The 25086-nt window shown below is 35.4% G+C and overlaps 1 long non-coding RNA gene and 1 other non-coding gene across 4 annotated transcripts in view; both read left to right on the top strand.

Moving 5' to 3' along the window:
* Positions 1 to 24982, top strand: part of LOC120611032 (uncharacterized) — a 25939-nt gene extending 957 nt beyond the window's left edge. The window contains exons 2-5 of one of the 3 annotated variants that reach the window (XR_005655064.1): positions 381 to 495; positions 5898 to 6024; positions 9068 to 12923; positions 24968 to 24982. This is a non-coding gene — a long non-coding RNA (uncharacterized LOC120611032). Of the gene's footprint in view, positions 1 to 380; positions 496 to 5011; positions 5267 to 5897; positions 6025 to 6100; positions 6197 to 9067; positions 12924 to 24967 lie in introns of those variants that run through there. The other 2 variants (XR_005655065.1, XR_005655066.1) reach the window with 2 other exon arrangements.
* On the top strand, positions 3646 to 3731 carry LOC120611040 (small nucleolar RNA SNORD127). The gene has a single exon (XR_005655068.1). It is a non-coding gene; the product is annotated as a small nucleolar RNA SNORD127 (small nucleolar RNA).
* Positions 24983 to 25086: the final 104 nt, after the last annotated feature.

The raw sequence follows: 25086 nt of genomic DNA on the forward strand, positions 1-25086 counted from the left end.
AGTTCCCAGTATGGCATTTAGAGGATCCAGTGCAACTGTCCCTTGAGTCCCATTGAGTACCTTGGGGATGATAAGACTTCTGCTCAGGTAATTAATGAGAGAACCCTGTTGTGATCAGCATCCTTATTCTTGGATCTTGATTTTGTTCCTCACTCTGTCTTCCCTAAATGTTCCTTACTTTTCCTTGTTAACTCAGAGGGAGTCACACTCTGCTCCTATTTTATCCTCATGCAATCTCCAGAGCCTCCTCTACATTCTCACCCCGCCCCTGATTATTATGCCCACTCGTGGAAGAAGCTGTAGCCCTCAGCTCTGACCTCAGCTCTAGACAACGAGCAGCAATAGTGCTAACATGGCTTCTTTGCCTGGTTCTAACTCAGATTTCCTTGGTTGATGGACACAAATTTGATAGCAACGTGGAACTCCTGATTTACTACAGTGAGGTACAAACCCCCAGTGTAGCTGTGGAGATGGGATGACCTATAATGAACACAGGTATTTTCTTTCTCCCTTTCTACTTACTTCCTAAGGAGTAACTCCTATCCTGGAATTGCCTTCAAGTTGTCTTCACTTTTCTTTTCTTCTATCTTGTAGTGGGTAAAAAACGGAAATAGCTTACTTATATCATGGCATGCAAAAATGGTTTGGGTCAAGGAATATCATGTAACTATATTATAGGTAAGTTTAAGTGAATCAGTAGATAACTGGGCAAAGGACATGGACAAATAATTCATAAGACAAAGCACAACTATTTTACAAACATGACAAATCAGTCTCCGCAAGAGCAAATAAAAATAAAATGATGTGACATTTTCACTTTTCAAATTATCAAAGTTTTCTAAATCTGATAATGCCTTGTGCTTTAAAAGGTGAAATGAATTTGGCACTCTCATAGATTGCCTGAAGCAAAATAATTTAGTATCATACTTTTGAGAAGAAATGTGGCTGTGCATGTCAAAACAAATGTTCATTTTGGTAATTCCAATTTTGAGACTCTTACCTAAGGAAATAATTCTAAATATAGAAAAAATTATGCACTGATGTTCTCTGCCATGTTAGCAATATCAAATATTAATGAGCAATCAAAATGTCTTACAGTTTCAGTAGCTAAATTAACTATGCTAAGTATGCTTGATGAGTTATTATATAGCTACTAGAATAATGTATATTGACAGATTAAAATAAATGGAAAAAAAGCTAGTTCTGTTTTGAGAGTTCTCTTTCTTTCTTAAAAAAAATGGTTGTTGAATTTTATCAAATGCATTTTATGAATCCGTTGAAGTAAGTGTGTGATTTTATCCTTTATTCTTCTAATGCATGAGTTGTTATAACTTGTTAATGTTAGACCAACCTAGCATTTCTGAAATAAATCCAAATTAATTGTGATTGCTTAACCTTTAATTTTTTTTTCATATATTTTTTGATTCAGTTGGCTAACAATTGTTTAGGATTTTTAAATTTATTTCCATGGGAAATATTGACATGTATTTTTTCCGTATGATATTCTTATTGGGTTTTGATATCAGTTTTATACTGACATCATAAAATGAGCTGAGAAGAGTTGCCTGTTTTTCTATCATCTGAAATATTTTCTTTCAATAGTGTTTGCACTAAGTTGCCAGGAGACTTTTCTGTGGAAAGGTTTTGAAAGGTCTTTAACTAAAATAAAACTTTACATTTTTATATATTTGATTTTAATTGAAGTTTGTATATTTTATTTACATTGTCAATTTTTTTTGACATAAGTGTCTCTGATGTTGCCATACAATGTTATTAAGTTTTAGAAAATCAGTCATAGTAGTCTCTTTTTTTTCTTGATGTTGGTTATTTGTGCTTTCTCTATTTTTCCCTTGCCTTACATGTTTATCAGTTTAAATAATCCTTTCAAAACACCAACACTTTTGAGTATATGGATCCTCTCTATTGTATGATTATTTTCTGTATTAATCATGTTTGCTACTATCTTTGTTATTTTCTTTCCTTTAATTTTTTTTTTTTTTACGTTTATTGGTTGTTCTTTTTCTAATATCTGGAGATGGAGGCTCAGGTAGTTGATTTTTAGACTTCCTTTTCTTTTCAAATGTATATGTGTATATATATATATATTATATATATTATATATATTTAGAATTACAAATTTAAGTATATCTTTAGCTGAATCTGAAATTCATATATATCATTTTCCATTGGCATCCACTTGAGAATATTTTCTAATTATCACTATAATTTTTTTAAAGCTTGCGATACCATGATATCATGGAGGTGGTGAGTTTTACCTCATTGAAATTCATAAATTTAGGAGCCCTGGATGTTTGAACACATCATTTAAAAGAAATGTTCATTGTCACAAATGGCAGTATTTCATTTCTTCTTATGACTGAGTAATATTCCATTGTATATATGTACCACAGCTTCTTTATCCAGTCATCTATCATAGGACATTACAGTTGTTTCCATGTACTGGCCACTGTGAATAATGCTGATGAACACTGGTGTGCAAATATCTTTTTGGATATGTGCTTTCAAGTGTGAGATGGTATCTCATTGTGGTTTTGATTGGCATTTCCCTAATAGCTAGCGATGATGAACATCTTTTCATATGTTTGTTGGCCATTTGTATGTCCTCTAGGGAAAAGTGTCTGTTCAGTTCCTCTGCATATATAATACATGATTGCAATATAATCATGTAAGCGAAATAAGCCAGAAGGAAAAAGTTGAAAACCATATGGTATCACTTATATGTGGAATGTAAACCTAAAAGCAACAAATGAACAGGACAAACAAACAGAGACTTATGGACATAAACAATAGACTGGTGGTTGCCAGAGGGTAGGGAGGAGAGGGAGAGGGGAGATAGATGGGGTAAAAGGGGTCAAATGTGTGGTGACGTTAAAGAATTAAAAATAAATTAATTTATAAAAGAAACTACAAAAAATAAAAATAAAGGAAATGTTTATGAAAGTTCCTTTTTTTCCTTTGTCCTTTCACATCTAGGAATTCAGGCTGGTATCAAACTTTTCTGTCCTAGAGAACTAGAGTATATTCCATTGCAAGGAAATTTAAAGTGATATAAGGGTAGGGGGCAAGACACAAGGAAAATTAAAACAGAAAATGCACATAAACACTGTCTAAATCTGAAACTGATTTATTTTATTGATAATTAAATGGTTAACAACCTGGTGGTGTTAAAACATGGGTGCTGATTGTTGGGTCTGTCTCAGGCATAAGCCAAGAAAGCTTCATTTTAGATATAAGGGGCTTGAGGATTAGGATCTGGTGGAGAAATTTCCTGGGCAGTTTTCTGTGGCTAGAGGGGAATGTATAATGTTAATTCTAGAGTCAGGCTTCAAGGTGGAACCAGATTTTTGGTTAGGAAACTGAGTGGATGATGGTACCATTTATTTAATAGAGTAACAAAAGAACAAAGGCAAGTTTAGGGAATAAAATGTTTCATTATTTTTGAGCATTTTGAACTTAAGATCCCAATAAACTATCCACATGAAGATGTCCAGTAAAAGGGAGATAGATGTGTTTGAGGTTCAGAAGAGAGGTCAGGGATGAAGATCTACATTTGGCAATAACCGAAGTCGTGATAATAGATGAAATTGTTCAGAGGGTAGGTATAAAGTAAGATGAAAAGGGCGATGACAACTATGATGAAAGGTTTTGTCTGTATGTAACATATTTAATTACTAAATGAAGACAACAGTCTCTCTAAACTGATATTGCCATTCTTTAAAAAAATTTTAGAAGCAATGAGATTGAAACACTGAAAAGTATCCAGTATCTGGGGATGAAGTCCCCAAACCATAATAAAATGAATGAAGAAGGAAAAAAAAAAAGACGCAAGTGCATATTCAAAAGAAAAGGAACTATGACATAACAAAGGGAGTTATCAAAGTATCAGATACTGCAGAGAAATCAAAGTAGAACTAAAAAAGATCTATTGGGTATATATATATATATAATCTGCTAATCGAATCAAGAACAATTCCACTGATTTAAATTAGGAAACAATCTATGTTATACATTGTTAAAGAACAAATGAGAGGTGAGAAATGAAGGGAAGTTTTTTGTAGACACTTTTTATAAATGTTGAAAAGGGGAAGGAATAGAGTGCTATCTATAGAAGAAATTGTAGAGTTGAGATGGTTTTCTGTGTATTATATCTCTTTAAATTTTCAGAATGAGAGAGATTTAAGGGTGTTGTAATACCAATAGGAAAGTGCCAGTAGAGAGGATTGAGAATGTTGGGGGGAGTACTAAGGTTAGCTAATTGATAAAGGAGTTTGAGGAAGTGAGAGAGGATGTGATCTAAAACAGCAGTGGTGGGGTAGCTTCTCTTGCTAGGAAGTGGAGAGAAGGTGATGGAATTATATTTTAGTTCATAGGCTGAGAGGCATCTATTTAGAGTTTTGGTGTGATAGTTTTTCTATAGTTTTAATGAAAGAGACAGCAAGATTAGCTAACGTGTATGCGACTAGAGTGGTAGAACAGAGAATTTGAGGAAAGGGTTTGAAATAACCCTGTGGAAAATTGGAGAGTGAAATACTCGGGAATAAATAGAGCATTTGTCAAGGAGTGTTGAGGGTCCAGTTTAGTTTTGATACCTTGACTTCTTTAGTGGCACCAAACTACTAAAGGGAATCAGTTTACGTGATTCATTTCAGCAGTACTCAGCAGCTTTGGTGTAAGAATGAAGAGAGTGGAGTGTTGTCTTAACTTCAAGGTTGGGGTTTTACCAGGTAGGTGTGATGAAAAGGAAATCAGGGACCCGGAATCGAAGATATCGATAAGAGAGTAGTAAAGTGATGGACCAGAGACTTAGGCTAAATGGAAAGAGAGTAAAGGTAGGAGGAAGTTTTTATATAGGAAAAAACAGAGAAGACAAAGATTTAGAAGTCCAGATGAGGTCTAAGACCAGGTAAAATAGAAATCTCTGAGTTAGAAAGCTGGAAAAAGTGGATACTGTATTTTTTAAGCAGATTTTTTCAATTTATTTGTTTTACAGGTAGAACAATTCTGCTTGATGTCAACATCCATGCTTGGAGGGAATGGCTGAAGTAGAATGGAGGCTAGAGCCACTTAATTTAAGGGAGACAAGAAGCTTTGCATTAGGATAGGTTATCTACCTGGGTACTTAATATCTCAAGATGATGGCAGGCCTTGCAATGGAGTGGAAGCTTTGATCTAGTTCTTGATACTTCAGTGAATGATGGAAAATGGCAAAGAGGTTGGAGGTCGACCACAGATAGGATATGAGAAGGTAATCCTGGTGAGGGTAGAGGAATAATGACAGGGAGGTGGCAATTTGGACTGAAGCTGTTGCCAACCCTATCTCTCAAATCTGGGTACTTGGGTTATGGTACCTTGAGCAACCACCATTTGAGAGTGGAGAGAAAAAGTTTTTTTTTTAGAAGGAAAAGTTAGTTTTAAGTTAACATAGATAGTTGGAAGAATCTTCCTATAATGAAACTAAAGATGCAGGAAAGATCATTATCATGTATCAAGAGGACACAGTGGAAAGGGCTCAGAGGGTGAGTTTGTGTGCAGGAGTTGGACTCATGGAAGAAGAAAAAATATACAATAAAATGGTGACCGAGGCTGACATGCATAGGAGTGTGTGTGTCTTTAAGTATCAGAGCCGTTTGCCTATGGCGGAGAGCAGAGGGTGCCTCAATGTCAGTGCCTGTACTAATGTTTTCATATCATACAAAGGCCTCGTCCTCCTACCGTCCTGCACCTTGGCTCATGAAGAACACTTTCTACCCAAGCATGCCATACCAGCAGAATGGTTATGATCCCCATAGATCCACAATTAGCAAGAACCTGTACTCTCTAGGTGACCATCTTTTCAGGGACTTTTTCTCACCAATATTTGTCTGTCACACATGTAGGACTAGACAAACACCAAGCTCTTGGTGGTGGACCAAAGAAGAAATGCATGTCTCTCAGAGACCTCTCCAGGGATGGAAAAGGCTCATTCTTCCATCAACAGGACCGACTTGAAAACTCACCATACAGGTGAAATGAGCCTCAGTTCTCTTCTCTGATCTATGGGGACTGAAGAACTAATCTTCAATGCTCTGCCCTCTTGTAGTTTTCTCTCTCCAGAGGTAATCTGTTTGAAAAGTGTCAGGCAGAGGGTGAAATCTGTCCAGTTCCCATATTTGGCAGGATGAGCCCAGCTCTACAGGTAAGACCCTGAAACCCACCAGAGGTGAGTCTGGGGTGAGCCCTAGTTAAACTAACGCCTCAGCACACGCACCTTGCCTGCAGGCTGTGGCCCTCCTCCACAGAATTCAGCTGCCACTCTGTTTGGGCTCCTGCTGCATTGGCCATTCTTTTATAAGTTGGGTTTGAAGACGGACATTCCGCATGCTGTCTGATGACTTTCTGTCCTTGTGTTCCAAACAGTTGGTCTTCTCATGTACATGACAAATTGAGTCAAAGTACATTTTACCACTAAGGGGTGCCTTTTCTTCTAAAATAGACTTAAAGGCAACTCTGTCTAGTCTCTAATTTTTGTAGCAAGAGTTTATAGTGTACAATTGTTTAACTGTTTATGCATTTTCTTTGCCACTTACCGTCTACTTACTCATTCTCCTTAGGCCACTGATTAAAGAGAGGGCTTTGAGGTCTAAGGTGAATTTAGATTTCTGGACTCCCAATTACTGTGGTGTTTTAAGCGAATCAGCTCACTTCTCAGAGCCTTAGTTCCCTCACCTGCACAACTATTCATTTTCTAGGGTTGTCATGAGAATCTTCTTAATGTAATCCACAGAGTAGGTTCTCAGTTTGTGTTGGTTTCCAATTCTGTCCTAATACCCAGTAACTTGGAATATCCCCACTCTTTTTTTCTCTCTTATGGAACCTCTTACTAAAGCAGAAAATATACACAGCAAATTTTGCTGCTGGTTTTTGTGAATTTATTGGCAGCTACTATTCGTAGGAAGCACATGATGGGCCTTATAGATACTTAACATTCTTTCTCATGCATCAAGCATAATTGTTTCCAATTTATAGAGACAGCTGAGATCTCCGTTGGTTAAATATAGGTACATTTTAGATGTGAATAAAGCTGAGATTCAAACTCAGACTCTTGTGATACAGAGCCTTAGATTTTTTTTTTTCCCATAGAGTCGAACTGTTGTTCTACTTACAGTGTTTCTTGCCTACTAATTTCTAAATTGTTTTAAGTATGTCATTCCTTATGCTAGATATCCGGATGTGAGATATTTTCTGTGAAAATTATGTGGTCTTTAAACTATTTTTATACCATCAGGATTAGACACAAGAATACTCTTTAAGATAGACTGCTTCCTTTATATCTGCTTTCTTTTTGAAATTTTGATAATTAAAATTTAATTTCTGTTTGTACAACATTTTTTTAGCATACTTAAAGTTTTAAGGGTCATTTAAACAGAACTGGATAAGATTTTATTTTATTATTTTATTTTTTGGATAAGACTTTAAGCAGTGCTGTCATGTGAGTTCTTTAGTACCATATCTTTCTCTTGTTGAATTTTTAAGTACAGCTCCCCTGGTACCAGTACATCACTAGGGTGGCTTACACTGTCACAGAGAAAAAGCATGTCTCCCAGGGGAAGGACTGAAATGGGGCTCTTGGTAGGATCCGCTTAGCTCTGCACTCTGGCTACAGCCTGTCTCTGGATTCAGATCTCTCTCATCAGGGATGCTCAGGGGCTGCTAGCTCCTTGCTTTCTCATCCTCTTTTTTTTTCCTCTCTCAACATCTTTGGGGATAATCATCTTGTACAGCTGACTTTCCTCCAAAAGGCTGATGGGCAGGGAGCCCATTTTCTGTTCTATGGCCAAGACTTTCTGTTGAGCAATAAGAGCAATATGACTTGAATCAGAATATTTGGCCTCCAGTCCCAGCTCTATCATTTGCTAGAAGGCTAACTTTGGGAAAATCATTTCAGTTTTGTATGAATCAATTTTCTCTCTTAAAAATGTCATTATTGATGTTTTCTTTCTTTTTTTAGGGGGGGGGTTGTTTAGGTATGGGTTTAAATAAAAGAAAAACAAAGATACTTTATAAACTATAAAGCAACTGTATATGTGTTTTTTTTATCACAGTTAGGTAATCCTTGTTGGGGGTGTTTTAAGAGTTTCAAGCACAGTCCTAGTGGTTACGCTGGATTTAAAATTTAAGACCTTTCTACCCTAAGACTCAATGGATTGTTTCCCTTAAGTTTAAGGCCTGGCATGATGCCTTGCAAGTCATAAATGAGATAAAGAGACTAGGTTATTCCATTTAGTAGCAGTTCGAGATGTGGTAAGGAAGGAAACCCTACATTTCTTTGAAGGATTTCTTGCTCCAACCAAAGGCTTCAGGGAAATCTCTCTCTATTGTACAGAATGCAGATTCTTCAGTCTGGGCCACAGTCCTGGAGATGCTCTGGCTTCATGCTAATAGTAAAGACATGAAGTGTGAGTGGGAGCTTCTGGAAAGGAAAACTGTGGCCTGAATTAACATCCATGCAGGCAAGAGCACAATTCTAAGACCCCACTGCCTTCTCTCCTTAGGAAACAAGACATCTTCCCAGACACTGAGCCACCAGGCCTGAGAGAGGGCCAAGAGAGAAACCCCATACTCCTCTCCTCCAAACATCCTGATCCAGACCTTTTCTGGTCTTCCAGCTAGTTCTTTTCTTGGCAGGATGAGGGTGCAGTCTTAAATTGGAGGACGTGGGGAAGTGTGTAAAGAGGGAATGGGACACAGATGGGGAGTGTGAATTGTGTGAAGGACATGAAGTGGCATTTATTCTTTTTACTCTGTCAGTACCACACCGAGTATGAGACTGGACTTGGACCACTTACTCCTTGATTGTTTATTATCTCACTGTTGCTGAGTATTTCTGGGACCAGAGAAGATTAAAGGGAATTTGGGCAATTTAAAGGGGGAAAGTCAGAGATATTGAAGAAAGATAAAACCAGGACATGGCAGGAGATGATCAAGAAGGTTTAAGAGAGATTGAGAGAAAAGTATTTACTCTCATTGCTGTCCTTCAGCTCTAACTCTTGTTTTCTCCTCCTAACAGGCTCTGTCATGCATGTGGTTATGAAAGCTGCAACTGCTTTTCTGAAATCATCTGAGAATCATGCCATCTTTGCCCTCTGAGGATACCATCCAGAAAAACAATTGCATCTTCTATGCTATTGACCTTTCCTTTAGCCTTTTTTCTGCTGTAATGTGTTGTATTTTATACCTATCCTGTCTGTTTCTTGTCGTAAAAGTAAAGGCTGCCCGCCCACCTTGCCTCTGTGTTCCAGGTTCCCTTTGGATATGATTTTCCTTTCCCCGCATGTATCCTCAGTCAAGTGTCAGTAGTCCCAGAACCTGTTCCCTTCCTTGGAGTTCAAAAGATTCTTAGGCAGTAACGTTCCTCCCAGGTTTTCTAGAGTGCCACCATGGAAAACAAGTGACATGGATTCAGATTAAAGGTTGCCACATTGATGTTAAAGAATGTCTGAATTACAGAATTCTCTGCATTATTTTTGTGTATTCACTTTTGATTTTATATACTTATCAGGACTAGAGTGGTGAGCGATACAATTTTCTATTCTCAGATAGGAGGAAAGGTTGGAGAGGAGGTTGAAAGCTGACATTGGGATTAATATAAACCTCCAGATGACAAAGACAGAGTCTCAAGGGATCCACTGTGAGTGTTGGCACTGTTGGAGACCTTCTCAATTAATTCTGCTTGGGTTTAGCTAGCCCATACTGCATGCCTTTTCTCTCACTGCCTAAGAGACTTGGATTGAGTCGTAACTGTTGAAGTCAGACCTTTCTCCTTCATCAGGAAACATCTTAGTAAAAGGGTGTTGATGGAATCCTTAGTCCTAGAGGCCTCCAATTCAGTGTGTGGTCCAGTATAATAAAGGTAAAAGTGGTTTTAAAGGCGGCTTTACCTGAGACCTTAACCTGCATCACTCACCCCATGAAAAAGGAAGGAGCATTTTTTGATTGCTTCTGACCTTCATGTCATACATACTCTATCCTAGTGGAAATGACCCTATTTGATGTGTTGTCCCCTAAAATACTGTTGTATCAATTTTAAAATGACTGTCTCTACTCTGCACTTTGTTCTGTCAATCTTATAGATTTATTCATCGAACCTGCATTGGTTTTATTATCTCTTATTTCCCTCCCAACTTTTCTGATGCCTCCACTCTCTTCATACTGTGTCCTGTCCCCATATCTTCTGTTGTAGGCTGATTTCCTGTCTTATATGAAGCAAGTAAAGGGCACTGGGCAGAAAACTTTTAGAATCCTGACCAAATAGTTAAGTGATAATAAATAAACAATTTAACCTCTTAAGAGCTTAGTATTCCCATCTGTAAAACTAGATGATTAAATTAGAACTCTGTTATCACTTTTGCCTTGAATACTCAAGAATTCTGAGCAGGACCTCAATATCTGTTCAATAAGGTGGAAGATGACCTTAACCTGAGTTCCATTAAACTGACAAGTGAACTGGCCTTAGGAAGTAAACTGGCATTTTCCTGAGTTGTATAGTGGAGACTGATCTCCCAGGACTTTCTTTCACGTTTGTTCGTGACTGAGTGTGACCTGTGGTGAGCCTAGGCATCATCTGGAAGCTTTTTACAAATTCAGGCTTTTAGGCAACCACAAAATCTCCTGTATCAAAGTCTTCCTTTTAACAAAGGTCTCCAGGTAATTCATATGCACCTTAAATTTTGATAAGTTAGGGCTTAGCCTTTTTACGAAAGAGGCTTGTATTTAAGTCTATTATATAGATGTAATGACAGAAATAGCTTCCTAAGGACCATGAAATGTGTAGATCTACACTCTGACCAGAAAAAGATGGACCTTTATATTTATTATGCAGAGCAGCATATATTATTCACTTATGTTCACTTCCCCTTTTCTCACCCTTCAACTTCCAGACTGGGCTAGGGCTTAGGGACTTCTAAAGCAAAAAACAAAACAGTAGCAACAACAACAGAAATAGTCTTTGTCTTCTTTATAAAGCAGAATCAACTACAGTTTTTTTTTTCAATTACAGTTGACATTCAATATTATTTTATATTAGTTTTAGATGTACAGGGTAGTGGTTAGACATTTGTATAATTTATGACGTGATTTCCCCCGATAAGTCTTATATCCACCTAGCACCATACCATATGGTTTCACTTATGTGCAATTTAAAGAATAAAATAAACAAACAAAACAGAAACAGACTCCTAGATACAGAGATCAACTACAGTTTTAAAGTAGTATGATTTTATTTTTCTGTTTGAGCTCTCATGCTATGAATGTACCACTGTAAATTCCTCAAACCTAAACAAGTGTCATAATCAAGCATGTTTATTAAAGCCTACTTTCAGGGCTGGTGCTTTATGTTTTGAGAAAATATAAAGCACCCTCTACTTTCAGGAACTGATGGTCTGGGCAAGGAGCCCAGGAGAGAAGATGTTCTCATGTCCCATTGGTTGTCCTCACCCTATAGTTGTTTCCTGGCTCCTGCAGAGCTGGCCATAAAAAGAATGGAAGATCGCATTGCTTCAGGATTCTCCCATTCAGACTGAGCCCAGTGCCTCTAAGTTCAGGGTACCATGTTATACATAGACTTATGAATGAAACCCATTACCCGTTGTCCCCAATTCCAACATAATCTTACCATGTATCAATTAACATTTGCTGTTCCTCTCCCAACTACCAGCCTTCGGTTCCTTAAAAACAGTCCATCTGCTTCAAGAATCAGATTATCCAGAAGAAAACTAAGAAAAACATCATGCAATGAGCTAACATCATGTATTATGTTTCTTCTTTCACTTCTATCAGTGCATACACATTTTTTTTGTTTGTTTCAGGTGTATCGATTGGTGTTCGATAGGGACTGCATTTAACCTATAGATTGCTTTGGGTAGTATGGACATTTGAATTCTTCCTATTCATGAGAGGTGCATAAACATTTAAGATTATTATATCTTCTTGGAGAACCGATCCTTTTATTATTATGTAATATTCACCTTTACCCTGCTGATTTTCCTTATTCTGAAATCTACTTTGTCTAAAATGAATACAGCCACTCCAGCTTTGTTCTATTTTGTGTTAGCATGATATATATTTTTCCACTCCTTTACTTTTAACCTAATAAAGTAATTATTAATATGATCAAGTTGATATGTATCATGTTTATCTATTTTCTATTTGCTGCATTTAAAAGACTTATGTTGCCTCCTCTGTTTTATTTCAGCATTTTATGTGATTTAATTTTATCTATGTTGTTAATATATCCATTATATGTATTAATTTTTTGTTGCCCTAGAGCTTATAACGTATACTTAAAAATAATCCTAAGTCTATCTTCAAATAACACTGTACAACTGTATGTGTAATGCAGAACACTTATAACAGAATTTTTCTAATTTTCCTTGTCATCTATTGTGGCATCACTGCCATTCATTTCTCTTATCCATGTATTATGATTACCCACTGCTTTGTCATTATTATTACTTTAAAAAGTTATCTTTTAGATTAATAAGAAAAACAAAATATTTCACGTTTGTATTAACTATTGCATAAAATAATTTTAAACTCACAGATTCATTATAAGTATCTATTAATAAATAGACATTACATTCAAGAGAGTTTCTAGGGATTCAAGACTCTGATATTTCTGTTGTTCCCATCTCTCTCCCTAAAAAAAATGCAAAACTTATGTTTTATTTTTATATTTATTACTTTAACTCCACCACTAGGTGGATCACACCTCTTCCAAAGACATCATTAAATTGTCAAGAAGACAAGACAAGATATTCCCATTAAAAAGAAAAAAAAAAGAAAGAAAGAAGAAAGAAAAAGAAAAGAAAGAAAGAAAGAAAGAGAAAGAAAGAAAGAAAGTAGCAGCTTAAGAAATTTATCCTCCAGTAAGCAACCATTATTATATTCTTTCATTTTTGTCTCACAGTCCAATTCTTCCCCACTGAGCTTTTACAGTTAAGAATGAAACTTTTGCTTGGCCATTCACCTGAGACCCCAACCCTGCCAACAAACAGCAAAGTAACTGTCGCTGAACTAAGCGTGCCGAGGATTAGTTTTGCTACCTATAATCAAAAAGTTTTGCAGAATCATTATCTGAGAAACCAGATGTTGCTGAAATATCACATGCAACGGCTTGTAGGTGTAAAAGAAAACCAAAAAAAGAAGCAGCGTTGCAGGTGATCTAAGGTTAGAATTGGAGATCATTCTACTATAAATTCTTGGAGTAGAGAAAAAGGGATTTAATGAGGTGAGCTGTTTGTCTTCTCTGATTAAAACAAGGATGATCCATATATAAGGCCGACCCCAGAGAAACATGGTGGAGTGAGAGCTGTCCCTACATCTCTCCCTTAAAACAACAATAAGCTGAACATCTAAAACTCAGTAAAAAGCACCCAACCTGTGCACAAGCAAGTCTGAGCAAGGGATCTGCACATAAGAGCAACCACAGAAATGGAAGAAAAAACAAACAAACAAACAAAAACAAAAAACAAACAAAAAACTCACAACAGCTAGATCGCCAAAATGAGTTTTTCAGCAAGGAGATTGAAACCCTTAAAAGAAACCAAATAGAACTTCTGGAGATGAAGAAAACACTGAAAAAGATGAAAAATGAAATAGCAAGCTTGAGAAATAGAGTCTACCTACTGGAGGAAAAGATCAGTGATATCGAAGACAGAAATCTAGAAATAACGTAGAAGGAAGAACAGAGTATTGAAGAATGAAAAATAAGAAGAAATACAAGAACTAGCTGATACTATCAGGAAAGGAAACATTCTCAAAGGCAAGTAAAAGGAACAGGGATTAGACAGCATTTTCAGACAAATAGTCGATGAGAATTTCCCAAATCCAAGGAATGAATTGGAGCTTAGAATTCAAGAAGTCAACAGAACATCCAATTATCTCAACCCAAAAAGGCCTTCACCAAGACACATCATATTAAACATATCAAAAATCAACGACAAAGACAAAATTCCCAGGGCAGCAAGGTAAAAGAAGACGGTAACCTCTAAAGGAAAACCTTTATATTCAATTATTGTCAGACTTCTCAGCACAAACCTTACAAGCCAGAAAGGAATGGAATCAAATATTCAAGCTATTAAATGAAAGGAACTACCAGCCAAGAAAAATGTATTCAGCTAAGCTCTCCTTTAGATATGAAGGAGAAAAAAAGACTTTTCAAGACATACAGAAATTGAGGGAACTCTTCACTATGAGGCCTGCACTACAGGAAATACTGAAAGAGGACAGTTCACTTAAAACAAAATGACAAAAAAAAAATTGTATAATTAGGAGTAAGGCGACTGGCAGGCTGATAAAAGAAAAGGGATGCAACCGTTACTACAAACAGGGCATTAAAAGCTTAAAAAAAAATTGCTATAGCAAGATAGTAATGAACATTCAGTATACATAAGGACAAAATAAGACAACAACGACTGAAAAGGGGAGGATACAAAGATCCAACTTCGCAAACAGGAATGGAGATAAGGCACACTCAGAAGAAAAGGGATGACTGTATGTATATATGTATGTGTCCTTATAATATTGATATGATGATGATGATGATGATATTGTGTGTGATGATATTATTGATATTATCAACACTTCGTATTCAACAATAATTATCTAGGCCAAATTTAGAACAAGAGTATATATAACATGAAACAAGAAGAACCAGAGGCAAAACCCACAAAAGCCAACCAAAATAAAGAAAACAGAAACACAAGGACAAGGAAGCAATGAAAACACTGAGCTACCAGAAAGCAAAAGATAAAACGGCTATAAGAAGACCTCATTATTTCAATAATCGCTCTAAATGTAAATGGATTGAACTCACCAATAAAAAGGCACAGTTGCAGAATGGATCAAAAAACAAAACCCAACCATATGCTGCCTCCAGGAAACACATCTCAGCTCCAAAGACAAATATAGACTCAAAGTGAAAGAGTGGAAAATGATATTTCAAGCAAATGGCATTCAGAGAAAAGCAGGAGTAGCGGTACTAATATCAGACAAAATAGACTTCAAACTAAAAAAGATAAAGAAAGATACTGAGAGAAACTTCATAATGATAAAGAGAATCATGTACCAAGAAGACATAACACTTTTATATCTATGCTTCCAATCAGGGAGCCTCGAAATATGTAAATTACTAACAGAACTAAAGGGAGAAACAGACCAAAACACTATCCTAGTAGGGGACCTAAATATCCCACTGTTGCATATAAACAAATCATCCAAAAAGAAAATCAATAAGGAAATGACATCCTTAAATGACACATTAGACCAACTAGACATAATTGACATTTACAGAGCCTTCTATCCCAAAAGAGCTGCTTATACATTCTTCTCTTGTGCACATGGAACATTGTCAAGAATCAACAACATACTGGGACAGAGATAGCCTATACAAATATGAGGATTGAAATCATACCAACCATATTCTCTGATCATAATGCTTTGAAACTAGAGATCAACTGCAGAAAGAAATCAGAAAGAACCACAAATACATGGAGATTAACAACATGCTGCTGAAGAATAACTGGGTCAGAGAAGAAATAAAAAGAGAGATAAAGAGATACATAGAAATGAATGATAATGATAGTACAACATATCAAACCTTTTGGGACAAGGCAAAAGCAGTCATAAAAGGAAAGTTCATATTATTACAGGCCTATCTCCAAAAACAAGAATGAGCCCAAATAAACAACCTAAAGCTTCATCTTAAAAAACTAGAAAAGGAAGAACAAATGAAGCCTAAAGTCAGCAGAAGGAAAGAAATAATCAAAATTAGAGCAGAAATAAATGAAATTGAAAACAAACAAACAATAGAAAAAAATAAATGCAACGAAGAGCTGGTTCTTTGAGGTTAATAAAATTGGCAAACCTCTGGCCATATATGACAAGCCCTCAGCCAACATTATACTTAATGGTGAAAATCTAAAAGCATTCCCTCTAAGGTCAGAAATAAGGCAAGCCTGTTGACTACTGCCATTGTTATTCAATGTAACATTGGAGGTTGTAGTGAGTGCAAGCAGGCAAGAGAAAGATATAAATGGCTTCCAAAAAGGAGACGAAGAAGTCAAACTTCACTCTTTGCAGATGACATGATTCTCTATATAGAAAACCCTAACGACTCCACAAGAACACTACTAGAAACAATAAGCAAATATACTAAAGTCTCTGGATACAAAATCAATGTTCAAAAATCCATAGCAGTCCTATACTCTAATAATGAATTGTCAGAAAATGAAGTGGGAAAAAATAATTCCTTTGCAATTGCAACAACAAAAAATATCTAGGAATCAATCTAATGAAACATGTGAAAGACCTATATAATGAAAACTAAAAGACCCTATTAAAAGAAATCAAAGACGATACAAAGAATGAAAAGATATGTTGTGTTCTTGGATGAGAAGAATCAACATATTTAAAATGACCACATTACCTAAAGCATTATATAGATTTAATGCAATCCCCATCAAAATCCATTCAGCATTTTTTAGAGAAATAAAAAAAAAAATCATCAGAATTTTATGGAAGCACAAAAGACCTCATATTGCCAAAGATATCTTAAGAAAAAAGGAACGAGGCTGGAGGCATCACTCTGCCCGACTTCAAATTATACTGCAAAGCGGCAGTAATCAAAACGGCATGGTATTGGTAGAAAAATAGATACACGGACAAGTGGAATAGAATTGAGAGTCCAGAAGTAAACTCATAGTTATATGGGCAAATAATTTTCCACAAAAAAAGCCAAAAATATACAGTGGAGAAAGGAAAGCCTCTTCAATAAGTGGTGCTGTGAAAACTGGAAAGCCACCTGCAAAACAATGAAACTAGACTGTTGTCAATCACCACACACCAAAATTAACTCAAAATGGATTAAGGACCTGAATATAAGACCTGAAACAACAAAATGCATAGAAGAAAACATAGGAACTAAACTCAAGGACCTTGGGCTTAAAGAGGATTTTATGAATTTGACCTCACAAGCAAGGAAAGTAAGAACAAAAATAAATGAATGGGACTATGTCAAACTAAAAAGCTCAGCCAAAGAAACTATCAACAAGGTAAAGAGACAACCATCCAAATGGGAAAATATATTTGCAAGCAACACCTCCGATAAGGGTCTAATATCTAAAATATACAACAAACTCATACAACTAAATAACAACAACAACAACAACAACAACAAAACAAATGATCCAATCAGAAAATGGGCAGACGACCTGAACAAACACTTTTCCCTAAAGGACATTCAAATGGCATTTCACTAGCTATTAGGGAAATGCAAATCAAAACCACAATGAGATACCATCTCACATCTGTTAGAGTGACTATAATCAACAGGACAAGTAATACCAATTGTTGGAGAGGATGCAGAGAAATAGGAACTCTCATACACTGCTGGTGGGATTGCAAATTGGTACGATCACTATGGAAAGTGGATGGATGTTCCTCAAAAAACTAAGAATTGACCTACTATATGATCCAGCAATCTCTCTACTGAGTATTTACCCCAAAGACTTGAAAGCTCATATTCAAAAAGATATTTTCACACCAATGTTCATAGCAGCATTATTCACAATGACCAGGAAGTGGAAGCAAGCGAAGTGTCCTACGATAGATGATTGGCTAAAGAAGCTGTGGGGGGTGTGTGTGTGTGTGTGTGTGTGTGTATATATATATATATATATACACACACACACACACACACATACAATGGAATATTACTCAGCTATAATAAGAGATGAAATATCGCCATTTGCAACAACACATAATCATACTAAGCAAAATAAGCCAGACAAAATGGTTGAAAAATTCCATAATATCACTTATATGGGATATAAACCTAAAAGCAACAAATGAACAGGAAAAACAAACAAAGACTCATGGACATGGACAATGGACTAGTGGTTACCAGAAGGGAGGGGGTGGAGGGAGATGGAAAATAAAAAAGTAAAATGTTAAAAAAAAAATTTATGTATATATAGTATGAAAAAAATAAATAAACTAGCATTTAAAAATAAATTAAGATAACTGAAAAGGCAAAAAATAAAATAAAAAATAAAATAAAATAAAAATAAATAAAGTAAAACTTTTGGGGTATGGCAAAAGTGGTCATAAGAGAAAAGTTCATATCACTACAGGCCTATCTCAAAAAAAAACAGAATAAGCCCAAGAAACAACCTAATAATTCATCTTCAAACAAACAAACAAACAAACAACAACAAAAAAATAGAAAATCGAAGAATAAATGAGGCCTAAAGTCATTAGAAGAAAATAAATAATCAAAATAGAAGAGAATTAGATGAAATTGAAAACAAACAAAATATAGAAGAAAATAAATGGAAGAAAGAGCTGGTTCACCAAGAAGGTTAACAAAATTGACAAACTCCTGGCTAGACTCACTAAAGAAAAAAGAGAAAGGACATTAATAAACAAAATCAGGGGTGAATGAGGAAAGATTATGACAGACACCGCAGAAATACAATAGATCATACAAGAATACTATGAAAAAGTACATAACACAAAATATAATAACCTAGAAGAAATGGACAAGTACTTAGAAAGGTAAAAACCTTCCTAGACTGAAATAAGATGAACTGGAAAATCTAAATAGACTGATCAGTAGTATGGATAATTGAAACAATTATCAAAAACCTACCAAAAAGTAAAAGTCCAGGACCAGATGGCTTCACCAGGGAATTCTACCAAACATTCAAAGAAAGTATAATACCTATTCTCCTCAAACTCTTCCAAAAAATCGAAGAGGGGAGAATACTTCCTAACTCATTTTATGACACCAGTATTACTCTGATACCCAAACCTGGTGAAAATAACACAAAGGAAGAAAACTACAGACCAATATCTTTCATGAATACAGATGCAAAAATCCTAAATAAGATACTAATGAACTGAATATAGCAACATACTAAAAAGATTATACACAACGATCAAGTCGCTTTATCTCAGGGACACAGGGATGATTTAACATACACAAATTGATTAATGTGATACACCACATAAACACATTAAAGAGTAAGAATTGTATGATCATAGCAATAGATGCAGAAAAAGCCTTCGACAAGATACAACATCCATTTATGATCAAAACACTTTACAAAATCGGTATAGAAGGATAGTACTTTAACATAATAAAGACCACATATGACAAACCCTCAGCCAACGTTATACTTAATGGTGAAAAACTAAAAACTTTTGCTCTAAAATGAGGAACAAGACGAGGCTGTCCACTATCACCACTGTTATTCAATATAACATTGGAGGTCCTAGTGAGTGCAATTGGGCAAGGGAAAGATATTAAAGGCTTCCAAATAGGGAATGAAGAAGTCAAACTGTCACTATTTGTGGATGACATGATTCTCTATATAGAAAACCCTAAAGACTCTGCAAGAACCTACTAAGAAGAATAAGCACATAGAGTAAAATTTCTGGATACTAAATCAATATTCAAAAATCTATAACATTCTTATACTCTAATAATGAAATGTCAGGAAAAGAAGTAGAAAAAATAATTCCTTTTGCAATTGCAACAAAAAGAATAAAATACCTAGGAATTACTCTAATGAAACATGTGAAGGATCTATATAATGAAAAATATAAGACCCTATTAAAAGAAATTTTAAGAAGAAGATACAAAGAAGTGAACAGATATTCCATGTTCTTGGATTGGAAGAATCAACATAGTTATAGTGACCTTATTGCTTAAAGCAATATACAGATTTAATGCTATTCCCATCGAAATCCCATTGGCATTTTTTAAAGAAATAGAACAAAAAATCATCAGATTTCTGTGAAATCACAAAAGACTCCAAATTGCCAAAGCTATCCTGAGGGGGGAAAAAAAAAAACGAGGCTAGAGGCATCACTCTGCCTTACTTCATATTATACTGTAAAGAGACAATAATCAAAATGGCTTGGTACTGGTAGAAAAACAGACACACAGACAAGTGTAACTGAATCGAGAATCTAGAGGTAAACCCATGTTTATATGGGCAAATAATTTTTCGACAAAAAAGCCAAAAACATACAGTGGAGAAAGGAAAGCCTCTTCAATAAATGGTGCTTGGAAAACTGGAAAGCCACCTACAAAATGAAACTAGACTGTTGTCTATCGCCACACACCAAAATTAACTCAAAATGGATTAAGGACCTGAATATAAGACCTGAAACAACAAAAGGCATGGAAAAAAACATAGGAACTAAACTCAAGGACCTTGGGCTTAAAGAGGATTTTATGAATTTGACCTCAAAAGCAAGGAAAGTAAGAACAAAAATAAATGAATGCGACTACAACAAACTAAAAAGCTTCTGCCCAGCAAAAGAAACTATCAACAAGGTAAAGAGACAACCACTGAGATGGGAAAATATATTTGCAAGCAACGCTTCTGATAAAGGGCTAATATCTAAAATATACAAAGAACTCATATAACTTAATAACAACAACAAAAACCAAACAATTCAATCAAAAAAGAGGACCTGAACAGACACTTCTCCCCAGAAGATATACAAATGGCCAACAAACATGTAAAAAGATGTTCATCATCCCTAACTAGGGAAAAACAAATCAAAATACAAATCAAAACCACAATGAGATACCATCTCACAGCTTTAGAATAGCTAAAATCAACAGGACAAATAATAACAAATGTTGGAGAGGATGCAGAGAAAAAGGAAACCTCATACACTGCTGGTGGTATTGAAAATTGGTACAGCCACTATGGAAAACAGTATGGATGTTCCTCAGAAAACTAAGAATTGCCCTATTATATGATCCAGCAATCCCTCTACTGAGTGTTTACCCCAAAGACTTGAAAACATATATCTGAAAAGATATTTGCACACCTATGTTCATAGCAACATTATTCACGGTGGCCAGGGCATGGAAGCAATCGAAGTGTCCTATGACAGATGTTTGGATAAAGAAGCTGTGGTACATACATACAATGGAATATTACTCAGCCATAAGATCAAATGAAATACTGCCATTTGCGACAACATTGATGGATTTTGAGATAATCATGCTAAGCGAAATAAGCCAGACAGAAAAAGTTGAAAACCACATGCTATCACTTATATGTGGGATATAAATCTAAAAGCAACGAGAGAACAGGACAAATAAACAGAAACTCATGGACATGGACAATAGACTAGTGATTACCAAAGTGTAGTGGGGGAGGGAAGGTGGGTGGGGTAAAGGGGGTCAAATATGTGCTGACAGAAAGAAATCTAACTATGGTGGTGAACACACAATGCAATATATATACATATATATATATATATACATGTATATATATGTATATATATATATATGTTAAATTGTACTGTTAAATTGTACACCTAAAACTTACTGGATTTCCTTAACCAAGGTCATCATAATAAAAAAATAATAATAATTAATTAAATAAACAAGTATAAGTCAAATTTCTCTACAAGTATACTATAGCAAAACAGCTGTGAACTTCCCGGAACTCATTTTCTATGAAACAGGACTGAGCTGAACAAGTCTCTGTCTCTGTCTCTGTCTCTGTCTCTGTCTCTGTCATTATAGTTTAAGGCCATAATCTTGTTAGAGAATACAAAATAAATAAATACAATAGTGACCTAAAGGCATATATAACACACCATCAAACCTCTGAAATGAATCTATGAACAATTTTCCTCTCATTCAGGGTAGCAGTTTTCTGTATGAAATCATTTTTGAGAAGCAATGATGATGTAGTGGAAAGAGAGCTAAGTTGGAGAACACCTGGGCTCTTCTACTGTTTAGGAAAGTCACAATTGCTCTGAATTTCAATTTTCTTACTTGCCAAACAAGGTTAATAAGAACTACATTACGTAGTTCTTGAATTAATTATACTAACATAAAAAGTACATTGGACAACTTGAGCAACCACAAATGTAAGGTAATCTTAGTTATGAAAGAGTATTTAAAAATCAAAATTAGTTATAATCTTATTTTTCTTTGCAACTCAAAGGGAGGAGTCATATTATCTCAGATTTGAGATACAGTTCTACCTTTAACTAACTCTATTCAGTTAAGTTGTTTAAATTCATTAAGACTAAATACTCTACTAAAAATGAGGAAGATAATACTACCTACCCGATAGATTTCTAGAGAGACTCAAAAGAGACAACACACATAGAGCACTCAGCACAGTTCTGGTATATAGCAAATGCACAGTAATGTTAGCTATTATTAAAGCTGTGGTCTATTCACTAAGCCACTCCCGTCTTGCAGGACCCTGTCTGAATAGCATCTTGACTCCCTCTGTGACATATGTTTCTCCTCTTTTTAAAATGATTTTTATAAAAATGAGATTATAGTCATTACTTCTGTAATCACTATAGTCATATTCATGACTTCTTTTGCATAGGATTTAGTTGAATTATCACCATTAAAGTTTCACTTTTATTGTGTTAAGTCAGCGTCCCTGAAAAGTTTTACAATACAAATAAAATCAAATCATTTTGGAATTAGTAAGAACTTTAAATCAGGTTGTTCATTCAAATTGAGAATAGCCTCAGTGTCATACATGAAAAATTATTTTCTTTTTATCTTGTTGGGCATTTCCAGTGACAAGGAGGTAACCTCCTCACGAGGTTGCTTATTTCATTGATGTACATTTAGATGCACATCTAATAATTAAGCAGTTCCTATCTACATTGAAAATAAATCTGTCTACCAGAACTGCCCATGATTCCTGAGTCACCACATGGAACAGCACTTATCAAATATCTCTACCAGCTCTGCAAAAACTGAAAACCATATATCTCTGCTTAAAGAGTGCAAAACCCAAATCTCTAGAATTCATGAGATAGTGCTTAAAAGCATTGACTTTGAAATTAAAGAGTCTCAGCTCAATCACTTTTTAGTTGTGTAATCTTCAAGTTATTTAATCTGTTTTTCAGTTTCTTTGTCAAAAGTGCTACCTACTTTATAAAGTTTCTTTCAGAGATGAAATAATTGTTGTAATAATTAATTTAAATATTTATCATAATACTTAGCATGTGGTAAGTGCTTACACTGAATTATTAACTGAATATTAGCTATTTAGCCAATATATTTTTCTTTTGATATGGATTACAGGCCCTCTATTCTATGAATTTGCCTTGTATGTGACTAATTCTCTTTAAGAATAATGATTTGAAAGACACATAATAATAGTCAACACATAATGAATTATTATTAGCTGATTAAATTACTGTTTGAATACAGTAATATTAGTTATCTCTAATAAACATTATTAGAGATATGTTTATTAGAGATAACTACATAGTCATATGGATATATAGATATTTTCAAAAGCAATGAGAAATCTATCACAAGCAAAGGCTTGAAAGATGTAAAAAAAGAGAAAGAGTAGTGTTGCAGGTGATGTGAGGTTAGAATCAGAGCTCGTTCTACCGTGCAAATAGTCTTGGAGGACCATAGACATCTCCCACTTTACAGAATCCCTTCCTGATGATCTCATTACTATTGTTTCATGGCTGTATGATAAATTAGGTTCACAAACTAATTGCTCCCTCAGAGCCATCAACGAGTCCAAAGCAGGGCTTAAGGGGGTCCGAAAAACCTTCCAGGGGAGCAATCCAGGGAAAATGAGTGTGTACAGGTCTTGATTATACAAACCCTATGAGACTCAATTCTTTATAAGTAAGAGAACTGAAGCTCCTTTGGCTAGAGCCCTCTGTGCTCTACTGAGAAACAGTACTAGCTTTGTAAATTTGGTCTTACAAAACCACTTTGGAAAAACTGACTGTATTCTCAGGTGGACTGTGAGTGTTTAAACTGCTGCTCATGTCTCACTGTTAGTCTCTGTTCCTCATACACTAATGAGTGCACACACAGGGACCTTCTTAGTTCTTGCAGACTCTTTTCCTCCTGAAATGGACTTAAAAATCAAATAGAATTATATAATCATTCATTATCATGATGTCTGATCATAGGCAAGGACCAAAGACCTCTGAGAACCTTTGCTCACCAGTAATTGATGATCCAGAGCTCAGAAATTTGTGTAGCTCAGAGATACTATTCAGGTGTGGCTAGAGTTAGTAACAAGCAACAGGATGTCAGCAGCATTTCTCCCCTAGAATATCACTTTCTTTGCCATCTTTACCTTTGCTCAGTTCTAGGGTGGCATGTAAATTGTTCATTTTGGCTTGGTCATTCTCTTTAAATATGTTTTAAGTGGCACTAGCCACAGTTTATGATTGGAATCTCCATAATGAATGTGGCTCTGTAACTTAAAAGCCCCTATATTGAAGTCGATGTTAAGGTATAGTGTCAAAGGTGTGGGATCAGCCTGTTGTTTGATTTCTAAGACTAAATTAGATACTCACGAGTGTGCTCTGAAGTCAAGACTGAAAATGACCAAGAAGAAGTAAGACAAAAACACTTTTCCTGCCTTAGTAGAAGATGATGATGTGAACCATCCAGAAGGATGTCATTGCCTAGCAGTGGAACAGGCTGTCTTAAAAAGCAGAGGCAAACAGAGAGCAGTTTCCTAATGACTGAGAGCATGGACAATGGCATGAAATAGGTTTTAGTCTTAGCTCTGTCACTTACCAGCTCTGTAAATCTGGGCAACTTGCTTAATTTTGTAAGCTTCAGTTTTCTGCTCTATAGATGGAAATCACAGTGATAGTTTCTTCCTATAGGGTTATTTTTTTAAAAAAATGAATCATATTTTTAAAACATTAATCCCAGTCCTTGGAAGATAGTAAAGATTCATTAAATGGCATGTGTATATTCATGAACCTACTTTTATTATTATTAATTATTATTACGTGAGTTATGAAAGGTCTTCGCCTTTCTGCTCTATGGGTCACTATATTCTTCATCACAGTAACATAAATTTGATGCTTTCCTTGCTGCTAATACTTCTTTTGCTTAACATTTCAGAGTTGCCTCAAGTCCACTTAGAAAATGTTAAAAGGACCAGAATAACCAGAGTGTCATCTCTTCATGGAGTTGGGGATATCAGACCTCTCAAATCTGTAAAAATGTAAAATGAAGAGAAT

This window comes from Pteropus medius, unplaced genomic scaffold (genome assembly GCF_902729225.1).
Source record: "Pteropus medius unplaced genomic scaffold, Ma_sr-lr_union100, whole genome shotgun sequence".
NCBI lineage: Eukaryota > Metazoa > Chordata > Mammalia > Chiroptera > Pteropodidae > Pteropus > Pteropus medius.